This window comes from Triticum aestivum, chromosome 6B (assembly GCF_018294505.1).
Source record: "Triticum aestivum cultivar Chinese Spring chromosome 6B, IWGSC CS RefSeq v2.1, whole genome shotgun sequence".
NCBI lineage: Eukaryota > Viridiplantae > Streptophyta > Magnoliopsida > Poales > Poaceae > Triticum > Triticum aestivum.
In genome coordinates, this window is record NC_057810.1 from 596,343,079 (window position 1) to 596,355,260 (window position 12,182).

The window sequence follows — 12,182 nt, forward strand, 5'->3', positions numbered from 1 at the left end:
AAGATTGGGGATGCCCAAGACACCCCAAGGTAATATTCAAGGACAACCAATCATGTAGGCTTGGGGATGCCCCGGAAGGCATCCCCTCTTTTGTCAGCAATCCATTGGTAATATTTACTTGAGGCTATATTTTTATTCACCATATGATATGTGTTTTGCTTGGAGCGTCTTGTATGATATGAGTCTTTGCTTTTAGTTTGCCACAATCATCCTTGCTGTACACACCTTTTGATAGGGAAACACATTAATCTTGAATTTATTAGAATACTCTATGTGCTTCACTTATATCTTTTGGGCAAGACAATTTTCTCTAGTGCTTCACTTATATCTTTTTAGAGCACAGCGGTGGTTTTATTTTGAGAGAATTCCTTATTTGACACTATCTTAAAATGTGGTTCCCTGTTTGGCCCCGAAGAAATTTGTCTTCCCTATTTGACATCTGCTCTACATTTCTTTCCCAATATGACACTCTAGTGCATTTTGTTCACTAACGGAGTTAAAGACAGATGTGAAAAGATCTTTTTACCCCTGGTGCATAAGGTGACCAAAAATCTGTACATGACAATATCTATAGTTATGTTACATATTTGGTCATGTTAAATGACCAGTTGAGACCCCATAATTTGGTCAATGGACTGATTTCAATCCAAAAAATTGTTGTTGGTTCTCGTATACGAGACGACCATCGGTGTTGGTGTTGAGCGAATGGTGGTAGGATGTACTGTGTTCCAAGGACTCCGACGCCGCCGAACGCCTACGCGAGATGCGAGGGATGGATGGGTGTGGTGTTGGCGAATGGATGTATGTTGTGAATGATGTATGGTTCCCCTCTTCGGCTGTGCGTGAGTCCTGCAAATGGCCTTGTGCCTCTGTATGACTGTATTTATAGGGAAGGGAGATAGGCAGAGAACGAGCATTTGTTCTAATCTTCATGGAAAGATAGGGATATGAAATCCTGTAAACGAGATCCGTTGAGGGTATTTGCATATGTGCATGTACATAGTAGAACTCAACTATATTTAACATGCCACGGCCAGCCAAGACTATACTGGTACATTCATGCATTAGTCAAGTATTCGTGTATTTTGAGAAGTATAATACGCGCCGGCCAGGGTGCCGGTATACGGGTATTCTGACACGCGGACGTTCAGATATATGTATTAGTCGATGAGACGTCAGCGAGAACTGCTCCGGACCTCTACACCTGCAAGGCTAGCTAGCTACATGATCAAATACGTAGACTGGTGTACGTATATAATCGGCCAATATATGGTGTGTGAGCATGCATGCATGGTACGTGAAGCAACCGGGCAATCAAGTGTGTGCATGCACGTAGGTATAACTCTAAATGTACGTGTAACTTGTACTAAAAAAGCAACTGGACTTTGCTTTCTCAAAGCAACAAGCACAAAAATACGTCAAAAAATAGAGACGAGAGGGACGGCTAGACCGGGATGAGGATATTTTCTTTTGTTCGATGTGGGCTAGCAACTATAATATGGTTATTTTGGTCCATCCAATTTCTTTTTGACAGAGCAGTGTAACGAAACCAATGGCGATGTCACATAAGGAAAGAAATTTACACTACATGTCAAATAGGGAAGAAAAGTTTCTTCAGGGTCAAATAAGGAACCACATTTTATGGTAGTGTCAAATAAGGAATTTTCTCTTTTATTTTATAGAAATTGTTGAACTCTCATGCTTCACTTATATTATTTTGAGAGTCTTTAAGAAGCATGATAATTTGCTTAGGTTATGAATTTAGTCCTAATATGATGGGCATCCAAGAGGGATATAATAAAAACTTTCATATAAAGAGCATTGAATATATGAGAAGTTTGATTCCTTGCATATTGTTTTGAGATATAAAGATGGTGATATTAGAGTCATGGTAGTGAGTAACTGTGGATTGGTACAAAATACTTGTGTTAAAGTTTGTGATTCCCGTAGCATGCACATATGGTGAACCATTATGTGATGAAGTCGGAGCATGATTTATTTTTTGATTGTCTTCCTTATGAGTGGTGGTCGGGGACGAGCGCTGGTCTTTTCCTACCAATCTATCCCTCTAGGAGCATGTGTGTAGTACTTTTTTTTGATGACTAATAAATTTTTGCAATAAGTATGTGAGTTCTTTATGACTAATGTCGAGTCCAAGGATTATACACACTCTCACCCTTCCACCATTTCTAGCCTCTCTAGTACCGCGCAACTTTCGCTGGTGCATTAAACCCACCATATAAATTCCTCAAACCAGACACCACACATACCTATTATGGCATTTCCATAGCCATTCCAAGATATATTGCGATGCAACTTCCACCGGTCCATTTATTATGACATGCACCATCACTGCCATATTGCTTTGCATGATCATGTAGTTGGCATAGTATTTGTGGCAAGGCCACCGTTCATGTTTTTTATACATGTCACCCTTGTTCATAGCACATCCCGGTACACTACCGGAGGCATTCATATAGTCATATTTTGTTCTAGTATTGAGTTGTAAATCTTGAGTTGTAAGTAAATAAAAGTGTGATGATCGTCATTATGAGAGCATTGTCCCATGTGAGGAAAGGATGATGGAAGTTATGATTCCCTCACAAGTTGGAATGAGTCTCTGGAATTTATAAAAAATATAATAGGCAAAAAAAGAGGCCAAAGAAGCCCACACAAAAAATAATGAGAGAAAAGAGAGCAGGGACAACGTTGCTATCCTTTTCCAAACTTGTGCTTCAAAGTAGCACCATGATCATTATGATAGAGAGTCTCCTATTTTGTCACTTTCACATAATAGTGGGAATTTTTCATTATACAACTTGGCTTGTATATTCCAATGATGGCCTTCCTCAAATTGCCCTAGGTCTTCATGAGCAAGCAAGTTGGATGCACACCCACTTAGTTTTTTTGAGCTTTCATACACTTATAGCTCTAGTGCATCCGTTGCGTGGCAATCCCTACTCACTCACATTGATATATATTGATGGGAATCTCCATAGCCCGTTAATACGCCTAGTTGATGCGAGACTTTCTCCTTCCTTTTTTGTCTTCTCCACAACCACCATATTCTATTCCACCTATAGTGCTATATCCATGGCTCACGCTGATGTATAGCGTCAAAGTTGAAAAAGTTTGAGAACACCAAAAGTATGAAACAATTGCTTGGCTTGTCATTGCGGTTGTGCATGATGAAATACTTTGTGTGATGAAGATGGAGCATAGCCAGACTATATGATTTTGTAGGGATAACTTTCTTTGGCCATGTTACTTTGAGAAGACATTATTGCTTTATTTGTATGCTTGGAGTATTATTGTTTTTATGTCAATATTAAACTTTTGTTTTGAATCTTATGGATCTGAATATTCATGCCACAATAAATGAGATTACATGGATAAATATGTTAGGTAGCATTCCACATCAAAAATTCTGTTTTTATCATTTACCTACTCAAGGACGAGCAGGAACTACGCTTGGGGATGCTTGATACGTCTCCAACGTATCTATAACGTTTGATTGTTCCATGCTATTATATTATCTATCCTATATGTTTTACATGCATTAATATGCATTTTTACATTATTTTTAGGACTAACTTATTAACCTAGAGCCGAGTGTCAGTTTCTGTTTTTTCCTTGTTTTTGAGTTTTACAGAAAAGGAATATCAAACGGAGTCCAAACGGAATAAAACTTTAGGATGTTTCTTGGACCTGAAGACATCCACAGAGCTTGGAGAGGGGGCAGACGATGGTCGAGGAGGCCACAGGCCTGCCAGGCGTGCCCCCTGGGGGGCGCCCTGAGGGTTTGTGGGCCCCCGGGTGTCCTCAAACCCTAATTCTCGCTCTATAAATTCCAAATATTCCCAAACCATCAGAGGCATCCACAAAAATACCGTTCCGCCGCTGCATGCCTCTGTTCGCAGGAGATCCCATGTTGGGGTCTTTTTCGGCACCATGCCGGAGGGGGATTCGATCACGGAGGGCATCTACATCAACCCCATTGCCCTTTCAATGAAGCGTGAGTAGTTTACCACAGACCTACGGGTCCATAGCTAGTAGCTAGATGGCTTCTTCTCTTTCTATGATTTTCAATACCATGTTCTCCTATATGTTCTTGGAGTTCTATCCGATGTAATATCATTTTGCGGTGTGTTTGTCGAGATCCGATGAAAAGTGGATTTATGATCAGACTATCTATGAATATTATTTGAGTCTTTTCTGAACTCTTTTATTCATGATCAAATATCTTTGTATTTCTCTTCAAATTATCGTTTTGGTTTGGCCAACTAGATTGGTTCGTCTTGCAATGGGAGAGGTGCTTAGTTTTGGGTTCAATCTTGCGATGTCCTCACGTAGTGACATAGTAGGGGTAGCGAGGCTCGTATTGTATTGTTGCCATCAAGGGTAAAATGATGGGATTTTCATCATATTGCTTGAGTTTATCCCTCTACATAATGTCATCTTACTTAATGTGTTACTCCTTTCTTATGAACTTAATACTCTAGATGCATGCTAGATAGCGGTCGATGTGTGGAGTAATAGTTGTAGATGCAGAATCGTTTCGGTCTACTTGATACGGACGTGATGCCTATATTCATGATCATTGCCTTGGATATCATCATAATTTTGCGCTTTTCTATCAATTGCTCGACAGTAATTTGTTTACCCATTGTATGTTTTCTTTCAAGAGAGAAGCCTCTAGTGAAACCTATGCCCCCAAGTTCTATTTTCCATCATATATTTTCAGATCTATAAACCAAAAATACCTTGCTGCAATTTATTTAGATTTATTTTAGTTTGCCTTTTTATTCATCTTTTATACCTATCTCTATTAGATCTTAGTCTTGTTCGAGACTGTGAAGGGATTGATAACCCCTTTTTCGCGTTGAGTGCAAGTATTTGTTAGTTTGTGCAGGTGCATAGATTGGAGACTTGCTTGTGCCTCCTACTGGATTGATACCTTGGTTCTTAACTGAGGAAATACTTATCTCTAGTTTGCTGCATCACCCTTTCCTCTTCAAGGGAAAAATCAAAGCAAGCTTAAGAAGTAGTAGACAACAGGTTTATGTCGAGGCCCTCCGTGATTGAAACCCCATCCGGCGGAGTGCCGGAAAAGGCCCCAAGATGGGATCTCATGGGAACAGAAGCTTGTGGCAGTGGGAAAGTATTTTTGGTGTGCCCTCTTGTATAGGGGGAATATTTGGGTATTTACAGGGCAGAGATTTGGTCAAGACGGTCCACGAGGGGCCCACATGCCAGGGCCCCCCTGGGGTGCGCCCCCACGGCTTGCGGCTGCCTCGTGGGTCTTCTAGCCTCCTCTCCAAGTCTCGTGGGTTTCTTTTGGTCCAAGAAAAATCACCGTAAAGTTTTATTCCGTTTGGAGTCCGTTTGATATTCCTTTTCTGTAGAAGTCAAAAACAAGGAAAAACAGAAACTGGCAGTTGGCTCTCGGTTAATTGGTTAGTCCCAAAAATAATATAAAATAGCATATTAATGCGTATAAAACATCCAAAAAGATAATATAATACACTCAAAATTATAGATTCATTGGAGACGTATCAAGTATCCCCAAGCTTAATTCCTGCTCGTCCTCAAGTAGGTAAATCATAAAAACAAAAATTTTGATGTGGAATGCTACCTAACATTTTTATCAATGCAATTTTCTTTATTGTGGCAAAAATATTCAGATCCATAAGATTCAAAACAAAAGTTTAATATTGACATAAAAACAATAATACTTCAAACATACTGATAAAGCAATCATGTCTTCTCAAAATATCATGGCAAAAGGAAGTTATCCCTACAAAATCATATAGCCTGGCTACGCTCTATCTTCATCACATAAATTATTTCATCATGCACAACCCCCATGTTAGTCAACTAATGTTTCATACTTTTAGTGTTCTCAAACTTTTTCAACTTTCACGCAATACATGAGCCTGAGCCACATATATAACACTATAAGTGGAATAGAATATGGTGATTTTGGAGAAGACAAAAAAGGAAGGAGAAAGTCTCACATCAACTAGGCAAATTAATGGGCTAGGAAGATGCCCATCAATTGATATGGATGCATGTGAGTAGGGATTCCCATGCAATGAATGCACTAGAGCTATAAGTGTACGAAATCTCAAAAAGAAACTAAGTGGGTGTGCATCCAACTCGCTTGCTCATGAAGATCTAGGGCAATTTGAGGACGCCCATCATTGGAATATAAAAGCCAAGTGCTATAATGAAAAATTCCCACTAGTATCTGAAAGTGATAAAATAAGAGACTCTCTATCATGAAGAACATGGTGCTATTTCAAAGCACAAGTGCGGAAAAGGATAGTAACATTGTCCCTTCTCTCTTTTTCTCTCATTTTTTGTTTGGGCTTCTTTAGCCTTTTTTTATTAGGACTTCTTTGGCCTCTTTTATTTTCTTAAAGTCCAGAGACTCATCCCAACTTGTGAGGGAATCATAGCTTCCATCATCCTTCCCTCACATGGGACAATGCTCTAATAATCATGATCATCACACTTTTATTTACTTACAACTCAAGAATTACAACTCGATACTAGAACAAAGATATGACTCTATATGAATGCATTATGCTTATGAGAACAATACGACAATGATGGTATGTGTCATAATAAAATGGAACGGTGGAAGTTGCAAGGCGATAAATCTCGGAATGGCTATGGAAATGCCATAATAGGTAGGTATGGTGGTTGTTTTGAGGTAGGGTATATGGTGGGTTTAATGCACCGGTGAAAGTTGCGCGGTACTAGAGAGGCTAGCAATGATGGAAGGGTGAGAGAGTGTATAATCCATGGACTCAACATTAGTCATAAAGAACTCGCATACTTAATGCAAAAGTTTATTAGCCATTGAAAGAAAGTACTAATACACATGCTCCTAGGGGAGAGGTTGGTAGGAGTTAACCATCGCGTGCTCCCGACCTGCACATAAAGGATGACAATCAAAAAATAAATCATGCTCCGACTTCATCACATAACGGTTCACCATACGTGCATTCTACGAGATTCACAAACTTTTAGACAAGTATTTCTACCAATCCTCAATTACTCACAAGCATGACTCTAATATCACCGTCTTTATATCTCAAAACAAATGCAAGGAATCAAAATTTTCCCATATTATTCAATGCTCTTTATATGAACTTTTTTATTATATCCCTCTTGGAAGCCCATCATATTAGGACTAAATTCATAACCTAAGAAAATTACCATGCTGTTTAAGACTCCCAAAAATAATATAAGTGAAGCATGAGAGTTCAACAATTTCTATGAAATAAAACCACCGCCGTTGTCTAAAAAGATTTAAGTGAAGTACTAGAGCAAACTGCCTAGCTCAAAAGATATAAGTGAAGCACATAGAGATTCTAATAAATTCATGATTAATGTGTGTCCCTCTCAAAAGGTGTGTACATCAAGGATGATTGTGGCAAACTACAAAGCAAAGACTCATATCATACAAGACGCTCCAAGCAAAACGCATATCATGTGGTGAATAAAAGTATAGCCTCAAGTAAATTTACCGATGGATTGAAGACGAAAGAGGGGATGCCATGCGGGGCATCCCCAAGCCTAGATGCTTGGTTATTGTCCTTGAATATTACCTTGGGGTGCCTTGGGCATCCCCAATCTTAGGCTCTTGCCACTCCTTATTCCATAGTCCATGAAATCTTTACCCAAAACTTGAAAACTTCACAACACAAAACTCAACAAAAAAATCATGAGATCCGTTAGTACAATAAAGCAAATCACCACTTTAGGTACTGTTTTGAATTCATTCTAAATTTATATGGGTGTAATATATATTGTATTCCAACTTCTCCATGGTTCATACCCCCCGATACTACCCATAGATTCATCAAAATAAGCAAACAACACATAGAAAACAGAATCTGTCAAAAATAGAACAGTCGGCAGTAATCTGGAAACTTATTTATACTTCTGTAACTCCATTAATTCTGAAATATCAGGACAATCTAGGAAATTTGTATATCAATCTTGTGTAAACAATTAATTCCGAATTTTATCATGCTTCTGTGATTTTCAACAATTCCGCTACTGGATGCAAAAGTTTCAGTTTCAGCAAGATCAAATCAACTATGACCATAGACGATGCCAAAGGTCTTACATGGCCCAAATACTAAATAAAAACACTAAAACACAATTACTAAAGAAGTAATAATGTGTATTTATTCAAGAACAATAGCAAAAAAAATCACAAAAAAATTGGGTTGTCTCCCAACAAGCGCTATTGTTTAACGCCCCTAGCTAGGCATAAAACATAGATGTAGGTATTGTCATCTTTGGTAATAAATCCAAAAGTATCCCTCATAATAGATTCATATGGAATTTTTATTTTATTTATTGGAAAGTGTTCCATGCCCTTAACAGAAATATATAATGTTTCCTTCTTTCATATCAATAATTGCACCAATCATTCTAAGGAACGGTGTACCAAGTATAATAGGGCATGAATCATTGCAATCCATATCAAGCACAATAATATCTACGGGAACATAATTCCTATTTGCAACAATAAGAACATCATCGATATTTCGCATAGGTTTCTTAATAGTGGAAGCCGCCAGATGCATATTCAAAAAACAATCATCAATTTTATGGAAACCTAGCAATCACATAAAGTTTTTGGAATTGTCGAAACACTAGCACCCAAATCACACAAAGTATTGCAGTCATAATCTTCAATTTTAATCTTAATAGTGGGTTCCCATTCATCATAAAGCATTCTAGGGATTGTAACCTCCAACTCAAGTTTTTCTTCAAACGATTTCATCATAGCATCAACGATATATTTAGAAAAATCCTTATTTTGATTATAAGCATGAGCTGAATTAACCATGGATTGCAACAAGGAAATACAATCTATCAAAGAAAAATTGTCATAATTAAAGTCCTTGAAATCCAAAAGAGTGGGTTCATCTCTACTTAAAGTTTTGATTTCTCCAATCCCACTTTTGTCAAATTTTTCATTAAGATCTTCACCCTCCAAATTATTGGGAAGCCTTCTAGATAAAGTTGACTCATCTTCAGTCCCATCTTTCTCAAGATTTATATTAGCAAACAAAGATTCAATAGTAGTCACACCAATAACTTTAAGATCTTAATCATTATTTTCACAAAACTCTGGTTTAGCTGCCATCTTATTCACTAGAGTAGTTTGCTTATCATAAATTTGACCTACTAAGTTTTTTGTTCTTTAAGTTCATTCGCAAAGAAACTATAATGCTCAAATTGTAAGGACATAAGACCTTTTGCATTATTTTCAATTTCTTCCAACTTCCTATAGTAAGGATCAAAGCTCTTGGGTTGAGCCATAAGGGTAAGCAAGCAATCTAGCACACATGCAAATGGAAAGCGAATGAAAAGACGAATGTAAAGAAGGAAAATAAAAAGGCAAATATTTTTGTGTTTTCTGGAAAGGTTTTAGAAGTGGGGGAGAGGAAAACGAGAGGCAAATAGCAAATAATGTAAGTGCAAGAGATGAGAGTTTATAATAGGTACTTGGTAGGCTTGATGTAGAACCTCCCCGGCAACGGCACCAGAAATTCTTCCTGCTACTTCTTGAGCTTGCGTTGATTTTTCCCTTGAAGAGGAAAGGGTGATGCGGCCAAGTAGAGATAAGTATTTCCCTCAGTTAAGAACCAAGGTATCAATCTAGTAGGAGGCACAAGCAAGTCTCCAATATATGCACCTGCACAAACTAACAAACACTTGCACACAACGGCAAAAGGGGCTGTCAATCCCTTCATGGTCACGAACAAGAGTGAAATCCAATAGGGATAGGTATAAAAGATAAATAAAAGAGCAAACTAAAGTAAATAAAAATAAATCACACCAAGGTATTTTCACCGGTGCTTGGCCTCTCTCAGCCGGTTGTCAATCCCTTCGCAGTTGGCCCGAATCTCGGGGACTACACCCAGTGTGTGCGCTAACGCGCCCCCACTAGAAGCGTGCAAGACGTACCTTGGGCCAGGTGAAGCGCCTCCTTATTTGCAGCAAGATGCACTGTGACGGCGCGGTAATTCTCCAGCAGCCAGTTGTGCATGCCGAATCGTAGGTCATCCAGATGTTGCGGGAGAGCAAGTATCAGTAGAAATTACAAACGCATATAAGACCCGACCTCGCTGCTTTGCAGCCGGCTTGGATCTCGTGGGCCATACCCATCGCCGGCTCCTCCTGAGCACGCGGCCCAACCACGGCCTCTCCGTTCCCCGCTCAGGGTGGCTGCGACCTGGTGGCGGGACCGCTCCTTGGCGCTGGCATTGTGTTCACGGTGGCCTGCGATGGCACGACCACCAAGGCACGATTGCCCCCCGCTGGTCTCTCCGCGGCGGGCGTTGATCCCGACGTGCCAGCCGACGTCACCTCCAGCTCTCCGTCCAGGGCGGCGTCCTCCCCACACCCCCTCCTTCAGTTTCTGGCCTCAGTGTCATCCCTGGATCGGTAATGCTGACACACACAGTACTTGAGGATTTATAACAGAGTTTCAATCACACACCTATTACACTGAATGTCTCAAAAGAGAACTTATTACAACAATATGGCTTAAGGCCATCTAAAAACGATAACAGCGGAAGGCTTGGAAGATAAAGTGAGTACATCAACTCCAACGGCATAGCTGAGTGAACGACAACGACCTATGGCACCTTACTCGTCGTCTGAAAATTTTGCAACATGAAATGTTGCAGCCAGAAACGGGTCAGCACATGGAATATGCTGGCAATGTAACACATAGAGTAATGAACAGAATAAATGCTATCACTACATGCATATATGGCTGGTGGAAAGCTCTATGGCTACTATTTTGCATAAAGCCAATTTTTCCCAACAACAAAAGAATAAATTTTATTTAACTATCATGTTGTTTGTTAAACATTGAGAAGGTTCCTCCAACTCAATCCCAATTAAGCATCATCATTAAACCCAACAAATTAATTTAGAGTGATGAGATCAACATGATAATCCAAGAACCAGATACTCAAGATGTCCATAACCGGGGACATGGCTAACCATGATTAGTTTGTACACTATGTAGAGGTTTGCGCACTTTTCCCCACAAGACTCAAACACATCCATGGTCGGAGGATTGAGACATAGCCTTTCTAAAGCATTAACTCCTACTCTGGTAGACAGTACCACCTACAACCCACTACATCTGCTTGTCTACCTCTTTAAGAGCTCATGCAACTTACTCAACTATGCCGGAGCCCATATTGGCTTGTGGCTGCACACGGAAGTTTCTAGCATGAATAATCATATGATCCCTTTGAGCTTGGGTGGAGAACCGTAGGATGATCACACGGGTACTCTGGGATATCCTAGGATAACACTGGATTCTCCAGGTGCCCTGACAACCACTGGGTACTCCAGGGTGCCTCAACCAATCCACCCAAATGTGTATTTAAGTAGCCACCTTAAGTTAACCATTAATTAACAATACTCACATCTGTCATGGATACACTCACCCAATCCACGTCTACGAGCATAGCATAGCAATCCTGAGTATAACATCGAAGTGACTCCGAAAGGTTTGGTAATAAAAGAACAATAGGTTCTACCTCATCATCTACTTCCCAAACCCACATGTTAATCAGATCCTAACCATGCAATATTTGAGGGTTGAACTAATGCATACAAAATGGGTAATAAAGGGTATGATCAAAGTGTTACTTGCCTTGCTGATGATGTGCAAAACCTAGAGACTCATAGTAGCACGCTTCGCACCCCAGGAATTCTATCGCAAACAAACAATAACATACATAAGCACTTAACTAGAAGAACGGGTAAAACTCAAATAAGAAGATCTAACCAGAAAGTTCAACTGATGAACTCTGTTTGCAAAAAGCATCAAATCAAGCTGAGCAACAAAACTCAAACTACGAAAGAAAAAAGATCCGTTTACTAATCTGGACTAAAGTCAAATTTTACAGTATCAAAATCTTCTTCAAGTTGTTTAAACAGAAAGAGGGCTTCGAGATGAAGATCTAGGCGCTTGTTTCAGCTGATTCAGGTAAACGAGCGAAAAGCTAAACCAAAACAAAGATCAGGGTAGAAATCGTGATCGAAAATAATCGCGGAAAAACCCTGGAAAATAAAATGAGACGACAGGCTAACAAACGAACATACGGACGAACATCCGCTATTTA